We start from the raw sequence: 13,553 nt of genomic DNA, 5'->3' as shown, positions 1-13,553 counted from the left end.
TCATCCGTCTTATGTGCATCTGAGAGAACAGTTATGCCCCAATTTTCATTAATCCAGCTGTCTAAACAGACTCACTTTTTACTCACATACGTACGTAACCACAACGTGAGGTGTCGCTTCACGTCTATCTTTTACTTCATTTTACTCATATAAAAATACAGTGATTGCATGTTGGGCTCTGCCAAAACACAGGCACTCTATACCATCCACCTAGATCAGACATGAGAGGTGACAGTTTTTTAAAGTCAGTTAAATGTGTAATCAGATATTTTTCTCTGTTTCAGCCCCTCATCCAGACTACAACAGCGTTTTTATCCCCTAAAAACTGGGCTTTTCCAAAATGGTCTCCTGAGTGTATAAATCCAAAAAATTTGAAATCAAAATTAATTATTGTATCACCGCAGCGCAGCAGCTTGATGTGAAGTCAGTGTAGCTGATCACACAGCTGTTGTCATTACCCTGTATTTATGCTGAATCTGTAAGACCATGTCGCAACCATAAAATAATGATTTGGTCAGCCAGGCCATGTCTGTCCTTCTCCTTACAAGATGTTGGCTGTGATCTGGAGGTTTGTTATTTGCCAACGGAAAATAGGAAGAAAAATAAGAGATTTAGCTTTTTTTCTATTGTTCATGAGTTTCTCTAACACTACCTGTTAGCCATCTTTGGAGTGAATAAAGTGTTGCCACAGTGTGTTTTGAAAAATGCCAGTGTCCTCTAGTGCTTTTCAGTGACACAAGCCATAAATTGAATGACAATGTGGTTCCATTTTGTGTCACATTTAGGTTTCTGTTTCGGTCTGTTATTTTTTGCTGACAGTTTGAGATTTAGCAAAGGTCCAGTCAGAGTAATAGCACTTTGTCAAAGCCTGTTGTGTGTGCTTCTGTTCCCTGGTTTTAGCTTCAACGTTTGATATTCTCTCTACTCGCTGGTGCAAAGTTCAAATTACACCCAATTTATGCTCAAGTGGATGGTGATAATCAAAGAGGAAGTGCTGGTCTGTGTGTGTGTGGGTTTTCTGTATACCTCAATTTCAAGGCTCCCTCCTCTTCTTTCAGGGAGACCGCACAGTCTAGGAATGTCAAATTTGCTGCTATACATCTCCCCTCTGTTAAACGCATGTTATCTTCCCAAGAGCTAATGTGTTAAGACAAAGCAACCATCTCACAGGTTTGAATATCATTCATGTTATCCACATATTTAAACCAGTGGCATGGAGCCTCTCTCTCCACCTCCTCCATTTATAACTAGCTAAGACAAGAGACACAGGTGAGCCCATAGCACAGCTTATTTGAAGTACATAATGTTCCAGCACGTCAGTCATTGACCCTCTTAGGTTTGGGTTGAGCTACAGTTTGGTCCAGTTGTAGCAGTGATCTGCAAGCTACAGGTGTCAAACGTGATACACAAACATGTACAGACCTCCCCAGGCTATAGGCAATGTTACAGGTTACAATTGATTACTTTCTGTTTCTCTAATAAACAGTAGACCGTAAATAATCAATAACTTTCTGTTGCTACGCATGGGTGGGATCCCCTTTGAGGGATTTATACTATGTGTATTAGTGCCAGCAAAGAGTTCACATAATCAATTTCGGTATTCTTTGTGTTCATTACTATTGTGCATCCCCAGTAGTCTGCCGGTGGGGTGGTGATGTTTAGGTCATTAGTGAGTGAAAGTCAAGGGGCCTTCTTCTCTTATGTTTCTTCTCCTCTTCTTCCTATGTTTAAGATTTGATGCAGGTGGTTTGACCTCCAAGATATTTATTTATAAAGTCCGACTACATGGGTTATTGTACCGCAACATTTGGGTGTTGTTTCTTCCAGAAGGCCAAGTCCATGGAGGTGCTCAGTTCTACCACCATGGTGCGTTAAAATGCAAAGGAAAAGTTTTATGTAAAAGAGTCAGGCACAGTACACAGTCTGTTTAACAGGTTCTTCAACCTCATGTCCTCCTGCCCAGGGGTCCTTCAGTTCCCTCTTCTGTTATTTCCTTTTTGTATTGTCGTTGGCTCGAGAAGGAAGTGAGTCGCATTCGGACAAGGGTAAATTAACTCCAAACACTGGCAAAGGCATGTTTGTAGGGCTTAGCAAAAAACTATCTCGATAATTATCCTGAAAAAACTTCCCACAATGACTATGATTAACTGATGAGTAAATCTGCAGATAAATGTATATGTTCTGCAAATGTAACGTTTCTGCATTTGGGTCAACCATCATCTGCATGATAACTCTACTTGGCTACAGCAATAGGCTTATGTAGCTGACACAAAACAAGGGGGGGGATAACAACACAAACACACATTTTTGGAAACTTAAAACTGAGCGACCATGAGGAGAGTCAGGACATAATTTCCAAGACAAGGAAATTATGGTGAAGTGAGGTCAGAAAACATCTGTGATGTGGAAATGGTTCTGATTTCTAAAATTGAATAAACAGCACAGCACTGCTCGTTGTAAAATATGCAGGCGAGCTGCGCCGTTGTAGAAGGGAAGCCAAACAAACCTTTTCCGCCATTTGAAAGGGTTCCGTCCCACCAAGTATACAGAGTGTCAAAGTCAAAGTCCCAGAATGATAGCACTAGCAGTAGCAGCCAAATTCACAAACAAGCCTCTTACAGTAATGTTAGTTCAAACTCCAGCAATAGTTGCTCCTGTCTGCCTTTTCAGTCATTACTGGGTCTACTGGAATCAGACCTGTAGCTGATTGTCACTTCATAATTCACATTTTTTTCTAGTTTATTTATTTTTATTTTTTATTATTATGTGGGACATAAAAGTAAATACAACTGCCAGTACCAGAGTGGAATAGCAGAACATGTTGATCTTTGAGCATGCTGAGGTATAAATGTTATACTGTGTTGGTTGCAGGTAGTATCCAGTTATTGATTAAAAAAAACTTTATTTGATATATTTAGAGCTCAACCCTAAACTGAATATAGACCTTGAACTTCAAATTAAAAGGTGATGTTTTCTGTTCTGATTACATTCAGGGTTACTCACGAAAACCCACTGTGTGTATCTTTGAGGTCTAACAAACATGTTGAATGCATTTCCTTCCTCATTAACAGTATTAAATATATAAATCAATAATTATAAATATCAATCAATATGAAAAAAAAATTGTGATAATATTTTTGGCCATTTCGCCCACATGTCCATGTTTACTTTTTAAGAGGTTTGGTTTCACTTTTCAAACCATCAACGGGAAGAGGTATGGGTTTTGGAACAGCTAATATACAGTGTACGAGGTGTAAGAGCTTGTTGCAGGGTAGCATCAGTACAGCTGATGAGGTCACAGGCTTAGCCATTTAGTGGGTTTTCGGATCGAACATCAACATAAATATATCAGCACTTAAAACAAGTGTCTGCACCGTACATCAACACAAACATAGATGAAGAAAAGAAATATACAGAAAAGTACATTATTTCATTCATTGTCTCTCTGCTTTTGGCTTTGAATATAGTATGAGCAAAGGCAGCCACCAGTGATTTGGTTAGAAGAGGTCATATCACAGGCTGCTGAGCCTTGAAGAACCAGATCGTCTGTGTTTCATATGATTTGAGAACGGGCTTATTCTTCCCTGTTGAGAAACACACACCCTGGCAGCATGTGCACTAGGCCTAGGATGAGCAATGGTGCTGACCAATTAAACAGCAATATACACACTGTTTTCACACAACTTGAGTTGCATTTCCTAACACAAGGAATGCAGGCTCTGAAAATATTCCAAATATGGGCAGGAAAACACACACTGATGTAGGATATTAGTCTAGAACTGGAAACAAAGTGCAAATGGAATTTATCATAAATAAGCTAAAAACAGGTTTTCAATTAATTGAATTTAATTTGAATTTTAAATAAATGGTGGGAATTTATTTCAAAGTTGCCTCAAGCATTTTTTAAAACTTGAGTGAATTACATCATGTATTGTACAATAGAAGCTATGTGTTCAGTTGCTCAGTCTGCCTCCTCCCTGTCTAAATGTGGCCAAAATGTCATCAACTTGTTTAATGTCCTTTATCATCCCTATATCGTTTACATTAAACCCTAAAAAATGGAAATGAGTCCCAGCTGGGCAGTTTAGAAAGCAAGGGAGGTAACGAGAGAGTCTTGGATGTGGGGTTGGCATAGGTGGGTAGGGTGAAGGGCTATTTAGATGTGCTACTTCACTTTGCATTTGAGTGTACAATATCAGGCATGACGAGCCAAAGTGAGGCCAGATTTCAGGCAATGTTGGTCAGGCCTGGAGCAAGGGTTTACTTACCTTAAGACATCAAAGTCAGTGGCAAAAGACCTGATCCGGAGTGGGGCCCAGCAGTACGCAGAGAAAAGTGTGAAACCTGGAGAAAGAGAGACACTCACTGAGGAAATCCATTACCACTGGAGAAGCCAACAAGCATGAAAGAAGCTGTCTTGTTAAATTGGCTGCTTGATAAAGTTGGTCTTTGGCTGGGGAGCCACTCAGAGTCACCACTAGTCACACCGGACAGAGAAAAGAGAGAGGCCCTTATTGATACGGCGAAATGTTGAGTCACGGCAGTCTACCCTCTGTGTTTCAGTTAAAGAAAAAGTCTAAGGGGAAAATGTGTACTCCACAGGATTCTGCGGTTCTTTTCAACTTTACAGTAAACCACGAATAAAGTACCATAGTATGTTTCAATTCAAAAGAATATCTGCTTGTCTTTAGTAGTTTTCCATTATGTTGGTTTGCCGCATTTAAAAAAAATCAGAGCGTACTCTTTTATTTTCTGTTTCTATTTGATGCGTTACAGGATCATAACGAGATGCAGCACGTTCCAGTAGGCAAGGAAACAACCTGCTACAGGTCATCTGGTAGACCTTATAATTAACAACGAATACACATCAAACTAACATTTGCAACACTTTAAAGCCTTAAGATCACCAGGTGAACACTTGGGGAGAACATGCTAAATTCACAAGAAGGGTCTGGGAATCAGGCATAAATCAGCGGCATTGCTATAACATGATTGTCTCTGTGAAGGCTTCATTCTGTTGTAACATTCATAAGAAACTAAAGCTTAGTATGTACAAGCCATGGTAGTCATCAAGACATTCCCTATGTCACTGGAAATTTAGAGCACAGCCTACATGATTCAAAAGTACAGACTTGCATGTTTGACTGCAATTAGTAATCTAAGTCAAGGCATTTCAGTTATCTGTAGGTTTATTTTTATAGTAAATTGAAACTAATGGCTGCTCAGAAGTTTAGAAAAACAATTTAGAGATCTATTATAATCCAGAAGACTTGTACGGTAAGAAAGACTGAACAAGCCAAAAGATCTGCTGAGAGAGTTGTCATTATGTACTGTAACTTTGCATTGACCTTCATGGTGTCTCTCGTGTATGTTTTTGATTTTGAGAGATTGGTTTTGGCAACGCCTCTTATGGACTGAGGTGAGTGGCATCAGGTACATTCAACCTGCAGTCTATGACCACTGACCCTTTAATCGTCTTGGCTCACTTAAGCTGCTGGTGGATCCCCCAGTAGATTTGTTTTTAATGCGCTGATTTATTTTCTTCCTCCAAAGCCCCCCTTTTTATCTTCTTCCTGCTGTGTGGCTGAAACCCCAATGAAACCATGGCAAGCCTCAAATCCCCCACATCAGGACAAGCTCAATCAAATCCTGAAAACATATTAACTACTGAAGTGATAAAGGAAACTATTTTTTGTCTGTACACCAACTGTTGAAAGTATGTTTGTGTAATATTTACTTCCTTCTGATTGCTTTGTGGTTAAGTGGTGAAAAGTACACATGCTATTTCTGCATATATAACTTTTACGCCAAACAGCTTATTGGTTTTGGTCATAGAGTAGATGGCTCTTTTCAAAAGAAAATGTTTCATCATAATTTATTCATGATCTAAACACAGCATGTCACTGCTGTGAAACCTGCACAACTATTTTGACAGTGTTGCTCTTTAAAAAAAAAAAAAAAGTTGTTGGAACTGGCTGATGCAATTCAAGTTTCCGAAGAACGAAGATTGGTCTTCAAACCCCATGCAACTTGGCAGTTTCGCACTTACTGACCTCCAATCTAAACCTCTTTACTGAAAATCCAGGGAAGTTGAGTAAAGTAACTTCAGAGCTGAAAAAGATAACACATCAAAAGCAACAATTAAAACTGACTCAAGCCAGTATTTTATTGCAAGGTATTCACTGTTCAAAGAGAGTACATCTGAAAACAATTACATTTGAAAATACATTACATTTTTGTTTACTCCTACGATTAGTGTTGCCAATATAATTAGGGAAATATTAGGCTAATTAATAGGTGATATGATGTTTTTAAGGTCTCTTTTTTCCCACTGCACATGAGTTTTAAAGTCGATTGGTCAGCCAATTTAAACATTCTGCTACAGCGCTTCATAATTAACATTTTACAGTTTCTGTTACTGGGACACACTCCAGGATCTAATTAGAACCAAAATTCTGTGATACTTGTCTGTACTCTGAACAGATGTCTAAAACTCCTCATTTTGCATCAGTCTCTCTCCTATTTGCATTGGTTCACCAATCAAATTTTATTTGTGATCAACTTACTTGACTGTTGGCATGCACTGTAGCATGCTGTTCTTATAAATCCCCGTACAGAGAGAATTGTGTCATTCCCATGTGTTTTGTGCTAAGGAACACTGACTTCATTTTTATGAATTATGCCTGTTGAAAAAAAAAAAAAAAAAAAAAAAAAAAAGGATGTATATTGCAGGGCACCACACCTGCATTTGAGAGGGGAGCTGAGATTTAGAGGGAAAGGCAAGACAAAAAGAGGTATTGTTGTTGGGTGTAGGTCAGTGCTGCTGGGCTGCTGCTCCCTAGAACATTCCATGGTGTCACATAATACTGTCAGTTTCCTGTTGAAAGTGCCAGCCCAGAGAGATTGAGTGTGCTTGCAAAGTCAGAGAAGTGTACGTGTGTTTGTGTGTCTGTCTGTACTGTACGTTAGTGTGTAAATGTGTGTACCTCCGCTTTTTTTCCCGGCATTTCTTATACAAGATCTCCGATTTTGAAGAACTGCATTTCGCCTCATCTGCTGGTGCTGTGTATACACACTGCTGCAGAGGCAGAGAGAAAGAGAAGTCTTTTCCTCAGCTGTTAATTATCAAAAATGTCCATTTACGTGTCAGAACATTTGGAACAAAGTATGATACATCTCCTGTGCAGGGAAGTAGGCCTGCACTTAAAATTTTTTATAGGGTGCTCTATAATATGCATGAACACAGTCATGTGTAAAAGACACAGCCAAAGAAATAACTCACCTGCCCTCTACTTGGAATTGTAAAAAGAATTGCTCCCTCTGGATGCCACCAATAGGAAGGCCTGGGACACAGCCTACTATTTGTATTGCTTTATGCGTGTGTTAATACAGAACTGTAAGCTGAATCAGGAAAGGCATCAATATAAAAGACACGTTTTTTTGTAAAGGTCAAGACAAAAAATTTATATTTTTGTCATAGAATAACACAAATGTGTACAAATTATAATGTCTGTAGTGGCAGGAGCTCACAGAATGGTTGGATACATTCCTGTATTTGTTACAGATAACCAAAATATATATCACATTTCGATGTTCTCAGTTGTTATACAAATTTGACCTGATGCTCCTGTGCTTCTCCCCTCTCTTTTGGTTTTCGGTGCTTATAATGGAGATATGCTGCGGCCCTGGCAACTACACAAAAAAAATACTCAATTGTGAAACAATATTTTCATATGTTATTAGGTCAAGTTGTTAGGTTTATTTTATTAAGCTAAAATGCTGCTACTATTAAAAGGATAATTTTTCTGTTAAATTCACAGTACTACAGGCATTGTTCATTATTCTAATATACTGTAGAGGAAAAATCCAGTGCATTTCAAAGAATCATTTGCTCTTGTTGCAAGAGTAAGAAGAAATATAAACAGTCACCAAAACCAAATATTCAACCCACATCAATAATTATCTACATATTTTTCTGTGCAAAAAGAAAAACAGGCCCCTGTTTACCACACTAAACAATAAACTAATTACAGAACTCTATAAAGAAGTTTTTAACACTTAGCTGAGTGTCTAAAAATTTCCTACAAACACACACACACACACACACACACACACACACACACACACACACACACACACACACACACACACACACACACACACACACACACACACAAAAAAACCTCTGCAATGTAGTCAGTAGGGGGAAAACACCCTTAAACATTATGCCAGTGAAAATGTGTAAATTAGACTTGGCCCAGTGCAGCTTTGGAGCTCAGTACCCAGGCTTAGGAGACATTAACAAGGAAGGGGAGACTCAGTGATTTAGAAGAGAAGCAGCCCCACGCCACAGAAGGACAATAAAATAAAATAATAGATCTCAAGGATGTAATTAAGAGAATTCTAATTCAACAGTGAGGTAACTATCAGGTTGTTCAGATGCGACAGCCAGCTAAAAGTCACATGTAAATGTGTGATGACATCATTTATGTTAAACTGAGTTTTCCCTCTTTGGCTCAAGTCTAATGGCTCTAAACTGCTCTCAACTGAGAGCTGTGACATGAAGAATATTGTTTATGTTTGTGCGGATGAGTGAAGAAAGGGAACAATATTTGAGGTGACATAAAACAGTCCCACATATAAAACGAAGAACGGTCAAAGCTCCAATTCAGGATTTTGGACTGTGTAATTCATGGACATTTATGGGTAAATTTTTACAAAGAAAAATGTACTGATCATAAATCTTGGGGGGAAAAAAAAATCTGTGTACAAATAAAAATATAAATCATTTTATCTATTTACTTATTTAACCATTGTGTTAAAAAAAAACAAAAAAACAAGATCAGTTGTGGGGGAAACTAGCACCACAACTTCAATACTTTCTGATGCTAAATTGGTCTGAATGACGCTTCAGCTAATATGTGAAGAACTTCACCAGGGACATTAGCGGTCCAAGTCTGACATGCATCTGTTCATAAATCACAACAGAGCAGACCACTCACTTACACTTCCCTGTATTGCCTGATTAACTGCAAATCATATCATTGTCCCAAGCGTGCCATGGGTAAACAAGGGGAGCGACAAGCAACAAACAATTATTTTCTTGTGCGCCTGCTTCAGAATTTAATTAGCCTTTTTTTATTTAACCTGTGAACCCAAAGCCTCACCTCTGCTGTACGCAGACGCAGAATTCATTAAGCTGTTTTTTGCCCTCAGATTTTCACACCACGGCTTTGAACATCTGCACCCTGTCATGTATCATCCCATTCATTTCTACTTAATTTGATCCTAATAAGTGCCTACATGAGGAGCCAGATGTTGCTGCTTCGACTATAGCACTGAAAGTTTTGTTAGTGGGGAGTTGTGTTCTGTGCCTGGTGGGCAGGGAGGTGCATCCAGTGCAGGCATAGACTGTTTGAAATCACTCATTAATATGTAGAATAGTTTTGTGATTTCTTATTTTCTAGATATTAGTTTTTACTTGTCAGTGCACACAGAATTCCATCAACCTTTGACAAAGTCCCTCAGGGCAAGCCTGAGAACTTGCTTTTCATTTTCATTAATTCCAAAAGACCTGTTTACGAAAAATCAGCAAACACATAGTTGTATCAGCCAAGTAAGACCCAGTTAAGAAGACATAACTTCAGTGTTTCCTTTTGGAGCAAAAGTTTAAAATAATGGAACATAATGTCTTTCTCAGAGGGATCAGTGGCATCAGGGAATCAATGTGTGTGAGATGATGTTCAGTGGGCAGAATGCTGGGAGTGGGTCTGATTATGTTCTGTGGATGGAGAACTGCTGTAAACTTGACTGCTAATCAGCACCATATGTCAGCCCCTGGCCCTCATTCTCATCTTGTCATTTCAAGTGGCTCCTAGACATGGCTCCTGACATGCCCTGGATTCAGCCACAGCAACTAGCAGCCTGGCATGTGCAAATGAGAGAAGTGGTGGATGCCGAAGAGTCTCATTTACCGCAGAGATACACAGGAGGACAGGCTGAGCCATATGACCCTTCTGAGTGGGCCTCTTTACCTGGTAGCGCTGCTGCCTGCGTACCCATGGGACAGTGTGTGTGTGTGTGTGTGTGTGTGTGTGTGTGTGTGTGTGTGTGTGTGTGTGTGTGTGTGTGTGACAACTTAGCATAGTAATTAGAGAATATGCTTGGATTTACTTGTGAAATGTAGATCCTTTGAATTGTGTCAACGCTGATTGTCATAGCTCTGTTTTCTCCGTACTTTTGTGTCTTTCTTCTGGGCAACCTATGAAGCAATCTGTATACTTGAAGATAGTTCTTTTCGTAGGCAAGAAACTGTTCACATATCTGAGCACAGGGTGGCCTTTTGAATCTCAATCATACTCAGTCACTTCTGTGGCAGTAACCCGATTCCAAAGCTGACAGTAAACAGGAAGGGGTCAACTTGACACTGACACAGAGCAGTGGAGCACTTCCATCAGCTGAGCATCAAATCAGGTCTATCTAAATAACTCCCTTGATTATAATTTCTATAGCCTTTAGGGTCAAGAGGGTCAAACATGTCGTCTTGCTGCGGATCATTATTACATGGGGGGAAAACTGAACTTGAATGCTTGAGAAGGGTATAGAGCTGAGGAGAGTCACCCACCCTTCTGTGTATGTAGGCATATGCTCCTATTTAACCCCAGGACACAACAGCACTCTAGGTAATCAAAGTGACCACTGAGCTTTACTTGCTCCCTTTGCAATGAAGGAGAAGACATCAAAGTGACACATGCAGGCAGCTACAGCATTCCTTTCACAGACTGTTGTTGTTTACAGCTAAGTATTACAGTCTATAGTACTCCAACACTGCGATAACTTACAACAGCATGATCTAAGAAGCCCTGACTGATAGCTCTGATAGAGCCTTCTGTCTACTCGCAAAGCTGTTTTTACTGAGTCCCTGACCGGGGCCGGCTGCACTCTTGTCATTCAAAGTGACTACAGCTTAGTGTTTTTGTCAGCTGACTGGTTTCTCATTGTTTTACATGCTCGCAGACTAAGCCTGTGAGAGAGTGAGTGAAGGCCCCTCAGGCAAACATCATGTCAGATAGCTACAGGATGCTGGGGCTCCCTCAGCTGCTGCTTGGCTCCTCTGCTAACTGGGGAAGTCAAGGAGATTAAATGGAACATCCTGAATCTCATACTTCCTAATGCTTTGTGACATCCACACTCTGCTGAGACAGTAGGCGTGCCGATACAAAGGAACAGCGACAAAACAAATAGTGCCTCTTTGAAAGAGATTCTGTGCCACAAGACGTGTACATCATTTGCACTGATGTAGTCTGACAGAAGTGGGAATTTTCACAAATCTACCGTCAATAAATTATGGAGAGTGTTTTGAGTGGCATTATGAGATTTAATCTAACAAAGGCACTCAATAAAATGTGTTCTCAGAGCAGGATTATGCAGAATGTTTTAAAATACAAAAACAATTCAATTCAAATACTGTCTTTATATGATACATGGTCTTGTTTTTTACATGGTATGTAATAGTTTATTAATGAAGCACTTGATACTGGTGCATGAATTATTGAAGACAAGACAGTAGACCCAAGTCAATCAGTCAGTCCAGTGAACCCAGGATCTCAGGGATCATATCCCAAGAGAGGAGGTCCAAAGCCCAGCTTTGTTGGAGAATGTGGTTGTAGATTTTAGTTAACATGTAATTATGAATCAGAATAATGTTGAGAAGTGAGTTGAACTGTCACTCATGTCCCAATGCTGCAAACCATGTGTGTCAAAATAAACAAAAAAAAAAAAAACAAAAAAAAAATAAATCAAAAGCCTTTACCCTAAACACAAGGACAACCGAGGCAAACAAAATTATGATGGAGATGTCTGAGGTTTGGAATATTGTGCTGGACAAAAAGAAGGAAAAGGAGAGATGACAGTCAGATGCGGAAAAATATAAATGTCTGAAACGGTCATTATTATTTCATACAAATGCCTTTTCTTTGCTTGAAAAATTTAAGCTGCAATGGCAGCACCAACGCTGCACATGTCAAAAGAAAGCCCAGGGACCGCAAATGATTTAAGTGAGAGAGGAGAGCATATGCAAAAACCACATGTGTAACAGCCATCAGTAAACAGTGAATATGTGGTAAACTTGGCAGAACACTGACATTTTTTAGAGCACAGCCAGTGTGTTAAATAAAGAGAGAGGGCCCAGCTAGCTCTTTTCTTATGTCATGCTGAGGACGGGCCAAAGTGTGTGCACTGCTCTGAATATTATGAACCATAACAAGATGTCACAGAACCTTCACAGTGCTTGTTTGGGTCCTTTATAGGGTCAGCTATGAATATTTTTATTTACTTGTAAGTGTATTAAATGTTCAAGTGAGAAATACTAAATAAAACAAAATTTAACTATAAGGATTGGTATCTCAAAATAAATGGAAAATAGAAATAAAGGTCATGACCACTGAATTCATCATTGCCATCCTCAATAAATGCATTTTCTCTCTGTGGTAAAGCTCCTCACAGGAGTGAGAATTTTTTAATATTATCCAAAGAGCAGGCAACTGTTAATTGTCCTCTTTACTGATCTTTTTATTTCATATCTCCTTGAGCTATAGGCCAGACCAAACAATCAATTTATTACCAGCTTTAAGTGGGAACCTTTAAAAAAAGTTTTTAAATGCTGAGCTTTCTAGTTAACATATTGATCAGATCCCAGCTTACATATTGATCATAACCAGCTGAACTACAAATGGTAGTTTAATTCAAAGCACACACTTTTAATCATGCATTATGCTAATGACAGAATGATGTTTTTCCAAACAAGGAATTTCAACAAGCCTTAAAATTTCAGTCTAGAGGTTTGAAACTCCACTGCCTAATTAGACATGCCTATTGGTGGACCAACGATGCAGCATCATTCGGTCAACAACCAATAAACAAATTTTGTATATTGCTGTATTCTTTAGTCATTAGTTCACAGGGCATCTGTACATACAAATAAACAAGAAACCTTCTTCTTGCCTGTGTAGGATTCTAACAGTGGTGGTGCCTTTGATCTGTGGTCCTTGATCTATTGGGCTCATGGTGTCATATCCCCCTGTGATGTGGTGGATTAATTAGGTGGAATGGGTATTTATCCCTTAAAATCATAATACTAATTTACCCAGTGCAATGTGGTGTCTCTGTGGGTGGCAGCAGTGGGTCCAACTTCTATTAAAAACGCTTAGCCCTCACATCATCTGATGAGCTCCAACACTGAATTGATCGCAAATCAGTGGAGACATTCAGCACACAGAAAAGCCAGTTATTAACAAGAAGCAATTATATCTATATCAACAACAAAGTTTGGCTGCTTGTTTCAGAGCATGTGCTGCACAAATGTTTTTGTACTACTTAACAGAGTATCTAAATAAATTGTGGCGGAAATGCCTTTCGTATCCTCACTTAATTTTAACAGAAACATAAGGAATATTTCGCTTTGTCCAAGATTTTCACAAATTCAGTGACAGAGATTGGGCAGAGTGACCGAATACATGGACAGAAGCTGGATGTTGGAGGAGTCGGTCAGTTAA

The 13,553-nt window shown here is 39.2% G+C and overlaps 1 long non-coding RNA gene across 1 annotated transcript in view; it reads right to left on the bottom strand.

Annotated features, from left to right (window-relative positions):
• LOC120795860 overlaps nt 1-13,553 on the bottom strand; it is a 112,263-nt gene that overhangs the window by 26,525 nt on the left and 72,185 nt on the right. The window contains exons 2-3 of the long non-coding RNA XR_005708288.1: nt 6,987-7,078; nt 4,269-4,344 (exon numbers count right to left, since the gene is read on the bottom strand). This is a non-coding gene — a long non-coding RNA (uncharacterized LOC120795860). The remainder of the gene's footprint in view (nt 1-4,268; nt 4,345-6,986; nt 7,079-13,553) is intronic.

The sequence above is a fragment of the Xiphias gladius genome, chromosome 1 (genome assembly GCF_016859285.1).
Source record: "Xiphias gladius isolate SHS-SW01 ecotype Sanya breed wild chromosome 1, ASM1685928v1, whole genome shotgun sequence".
NCBI lineage: Eukaryota > Metazoa > Chordata > Actinopteri > Istiophoriformes > Xiphiidae > Xiphias > Xiphias gladius.
This window is presented reverse-complemented; position numbering and strand designations above follow the sequence as displayed.